This window comes from Schistocerca serialis, unplaced genomic scaffold (genome assembly GCF_023864345.2).
Source record: "Schistocerca serialis cubense isolate TAMUIC-IGC-003099 unplaced genomic scaffold, iqSchSeri2.2 HiC_scaffold_1236, whole genome shotgun sequence".
Classification (NCBI taxonomy): Eukaryota; Metazoa; Arthropoda; class Insecta; order Orthoptera; family Acrididae; genus Schistocerca; species Schistocerca serialis.
The window spans coordinates 60,001-65,000 of NW_026047443.1; the positions used below are offsets into that span (position 1 = coordinate 60,001).

At 51.3% G+C, this 5,000-nt stretch overlaps 1 non-coding gene across 1 annotated transcript in view; it reads right to left on the reverse strand.

Moving 5' to 3' along the window:
* Window positions 1-1,056, reverse strand: part of LOC126436454 (small subunit ribosomal RNA) — a 1,909-nt gene extending 853 nt beyond the window's left edge. Inside the window, exon 1 of the ribosomal RNA XR_007580677.1 lies at window positions 1-1,056. This exon is cut by the window's left edge and continues 853 nt beyond it. This is a non-coding gene — a ribosomal RNA (small subunit ribosomal RNA).
* Between the last annotated feature and the right edge of the window lie 3,944 nt (window positions 1,057-5,000).

A 5,000-nucleotide genomic window follows, 5' to 3' on the forward strand; every position in this document is an offset into this window, starting at 1 on the left:
ACATACTTGGCAAATGCTTTCGCTTCTGTTCGTCTTGCGACGATCCAAGAATTTCACCTCTAACGTCGCAATACGAATGCCCCCGCCTGTCCCTATTAATCATTACCTCGGGTTCCGAAAACCAACAAAATAGAACCGAGGTCCTATTCCATTATTCCATGCACACAGTATTCAGGCGGGCTTGCCTGCTTTAAGCACTCTAATTTGTTCAAAGTAAACGTGCCGGCCCACCGAGACACTCAATAAAGAGCACCCTGGTAGGATTTCAACGGGGTCCGCCTCGGGACGCACGAGCACGCACGAGGCGGTCGCACGCCTTCGGCTCGCCCCACCGGCAGGACGTCCCACGATACATGCCAGTTAAACACCGACGGGCGGTGAACCAACAGCGTGGGACACAAATCCAACTACGAGCTTTTTAACCGCAACAACTTTAATATACGCTATTGGAGCTGGAATTACCGCGGCTGCTGGCACCAGACTTGCCCTCCAATAGATACTCGTTAAAGGATTTAAAGTGTACTCATTCCGATTACGGGGCCTCGGATGAGTCCCGTATCGTTATTTTTCGTCACTACCTCCCCGTGCCGGGAGTGGGTAATTTGCGCGCCTGCTGCCTTCCTTGGATGTGGTAGCCGTTTCTCAGGCTCCCTCTCCGGAATCGAACCCTGATTCCCCGTTACCCGTTACAACCATGGTAGGCGCAGAACCTACCATCGACAGTTGATAAGGCAGACATTTGAAAGATGCGTCGCCGGTACGAGGACCGTGCGATCAGCCCAAAGTTATTCAGAGTCACCAAGGCAAACGGACCGGACGAGCCGACCGATTGGTTTTGATCTAATAAAAGCGTCCCTTCCATCTCTGGTCGGGACTCTGTTTGCATGTATTAGCTCTAGAATTACCACAGTTATCCAAGTAACGTGGGTACGATCTAAGGAACCATAACTGATTTAATGAGCCATTCGCGGTTTCACCTTAATGCGGCTTGTACTGAGACATGCATGGCTTAATCTTTGAGACAAGCATATGACTACTGGCAGGATCAACCAGGGAGCTGCGTCAACTAGAGCTGAGCAGCCGGCCGCCCGGGAGTGTGTCCCGGGGGCCCGCGCGAACACGCAAGCGTCCGCTCAATTATTCTGCAAACAGGAGGAGGCTGAGCTCCCCTGCACAACACACCTCGAAACCCTCTCAGGTCCCGGCGGCGCGCAGCGCCGTCCTAAGTACTTGGTCGGGTTCGAGAGAGGCGCAATCGCCCGGAGTTAGGCGAGTAGACGCTTTAGGTGCGACCACCCGTGCTCCCAACTGAGCTTGCCGCTGCCGACAGAGGCCCGGGAGCGTGCTGTCGTGGCATTGCCGGCGGGAGACAACACGCGCCACCTACGGTGACCGGCAGCTCCAACGCCAGCGCCACAGAAGGACAAAAGCCCCACTTGGGTGCCGAAGCGAACTCTCCCAGCACAGCGCACGCGCCAACACGTCCGCACAGCTGCGATACAAACCACCTGCGAGAACCGCTGGGGCGACCGAGCAGCAGACGGCGTCGCGGCGCCGAGCGCCGGGCGGCGGCGCATCCTCAGCGCACACAGTCCTCAATCGGACCAGCACACTGCAGATGGCCACCGCGCTTCGCACCGGGCCCGCGAGGACCTACTTTGGCCGCAAGGCGCCGCGAGCAGGGGGCCCCGGCGCGCAGCTGCGCCGCCTGCCGCGTCCGTCGGCCGGCGCGCCTGCCACTGGCCGCCCCCACCAGCCGGCTGTAGCGCGTGCGCCCACGCACCGCGCTGCCAGCACGCCGGGCGGCCCCCCCTCACCGGCCGGGGACAGTCTCACCCAGCCACCGCCGCGTATCGCCTCACACCCAGATCCCCTTTCACGTTCGTGGGCATGGTGGGTATCCCTGAAACAACCAGTTAATAGCTCGACCGATCGTCGCCAACACTGATTCACCTCTAGCGAGAACAACCGCACCACAACGGGTTACCTGTTGTTCATTTGCGTAACGTCACCAGCAAACGTAGACGTCCATCGCCATTTGCAACGAGTATTGCATGCCTGTGTCAGGTGTCACAACACACTACGTCTGCCCACATAGACGCAACAACATGTGCACGCCTCGAGAACACGTGGAAGGTAGCCCCCGTACGTATGCGGTGTCCATTGCGCGAACGACTGTCAGCCGGCCTCTGCAGGATGTCGCAGATGTGGAACGCGGTGCAACATGCTATCACGGTGTGTGAGAAGAGACGACTACGTCCGAATACACGCTCCACTACATCAACAGACTGCTCATGCTGATCGCCATCGAGGGCGTCCGTTCCTCCCACACGTCTGAATGGCGTACCACACTGCAATCCAGCTCTTATAGGGAGACGACACGTAGCTGCGTGCACAATATTTGGACTGTATGGTCTGCCGTTGCTAGGCGCAGTCGTCGTACGGTCACACATGTGCCACGATGTATCATTCAGTACATACGGACCAATGTGCAGTACAGTTTGTGGGTTTTGCGTACATCGGCGGACAGGTGACAGGCCGTACCACAACGTAGGCTGAGTACGTCGGCATGCGAAGGGCATTGAACATGCAAACTTCTCAACGACCAGCTTGCGAAGGCAGGGGGGAAGGGGGGGGGGGCATGTACGTCCTGCTGCTATCCACATTACAGTGTATAGCAGGAGCATGTGGAAAGTCAGCAACACCTGCAAGGTGTTTAACATGACGCGATACACAGGGGACCGGGCAGTGCGAATAGCGAACTATATTGCGAGGGTTGCGGTTAGGCAACACTACACTAATTTAACGAGTTGCATAACAATTACAGAGCAGGTTAAGGCGCAATATAGGTTAGGTTAAGGCACAACATGGGTTACGTTAAAGCACAACATGGGTTACGTTAAAGCACAACATGGGTTACGTTAAAGCACAACATGGGTTACGTTAAAGCACAATTTAGGTTACGTTAAAGCACAATTTAGGTTACGTTAAAGCACAATTTAGGTTACGTTGAAGCACAATTTAGGTTACGTTGAAGCACAATTTAGGTTACGTTGAAGCACAATTTAGGTTACGTTGAAGCACAAATTAGGTTACGTTGAGGCACAAATTAGGTTACGTTGAGGCACAAATTAGGTTACGTTGAGGCACAAATTAGGTTACGTTGAGGCACAAATTAGGTTACGTTGAGGCACAAATTAGGTTAGGTTGAGGCACAATATGGGTTAGGTTGAGGCACAAATTGGGTTAGGTTGAGGCACAATATGGGTTAGGTTGAGGCACAATATGGGTTAGGTTGAGGCACAATATGGGTTAGGTTGAGGCACAAATTGGGTTAGGTTGAGGCACAATATGGGTTAGGTTAAGGCACAATATGGGTTAGGTTAAGGCACAATATGGGTTAGGTTAAGGTACAATATGGGTTAGGTTAAGGTACAATATGGGTTAGGTTAAGGTACAATATGGGTTAGGTTAAGGTACAATATGGGTTAGGTTAAGGTACAATATGGGTTAGGTTAAGGCACAATATGGGTTAGGTTAAGGCACAACATGGGTTAGGTTAAGGCACAACATGGGTTAGGTTAAGGCACAACATGGGTTAGGTTAAGGCACAACATGGGTTAGGTTAAGGCACAACATGGGTTAGGTTAAGGCACAATATGGGTTAGGTTAAGGCACAATATGGGTTAGGTTAAGGCACAACATGGGTTAGGTTAAGGCACAATATGGGTTAGGTTAAGGCACAACATGGGTTAGGTTAAGGCACAACATGGGTTAGGTTAAGGTACAATATGGGTTAGGTTAAGGTACAATATGGGTTAGGTTAAGGTACAATATGGGTTAGGTTAAGGTACAATATGGGTTAGGTTAAGGTACAATATGGGTTAGGTTAAGGTACAATATGGGTTAGGTTAAGGTACAATATGGGTTAGGTTAAGGTACAATATGGGTTAGGTTAAGGTACAATATGGGTTAGGTTAAGGTACAATATGGGTTAGGTTAAGGCACAACATGGGTTAGGTTAAGGCACAACATGGGTTAGGTTAAGGCACAACATGGGTTAGGTTAAGGCACAACATGGGTTAGGTTAAGGCACAACATGGGTTAGGTTAAGGCACAACATGGGTTAGGTTAAGGCACAACATGGGTTAGGTTAAGGCACAACATGGGTTAGGTTAAGGCACAACATGGGTTAGGTTAAGGCACAACATGGGTTAGGTTAAGGTACAATATGGGTTAGGTTAAGGCACAACATGGGTTAGGTTAAGGCACAACATGGGTTAGGTTAAGGCACAACATGGGTTAGGTTAAGGCACAACATGGGTTAGGTTAAGGCACAACATGGGTTAGGTTAAGGCACAACATGGGTTAGGTTAAGGCACAACATAGGTTAGGTTAAGGCACAACATAGGTTAGGTTAAGGCACAACATAGGTTAGGTTAAGGCACAACATACGTTAGGTTAAGGCACAACGTAGGTTAGGTTAAGGCACAACGTAGGTTAGGTTAAGGCGCAATGTAGGTTAGGTTAAGGTACGATATAGCTGAGGTTAAGGTACAATATCGCTTAGGTTAAGGTACACATTGTTGTAGGGAAAGGTGTATTGGGGGGGGGGGGGGCGGCAGGTTCGTTGATAGTGATTATCGTAAGTGCATGCCTGCGGGATCATCCGATTTGTCACGTCAGGATGCACTTGTGGCTCATGACAGGCGGCGCTCCGATTCCAAGGTTATGGCAGATGTGTGTCTTTCATTCCTGCCATTGTTTGTGTACTGTGACAGGAGGCAGTATTGTGATGTTGGGTGCACCCCTGTGTAGGACATGTGTGGGTGTTCGTGGCTTAACTGAGCAATGGCGGATGTCGGAAGGGTGGGATATTCTGTTTTCTGGGTGGACCTCCCGGTCTGGTTATGATAGTGTGGATTGTGTAATGTGGCGGAGAGGATGCACCGGATGTTCTTCCATGCTGGTGGTTAGATATTGTGTGTGTGCCTGTTAGA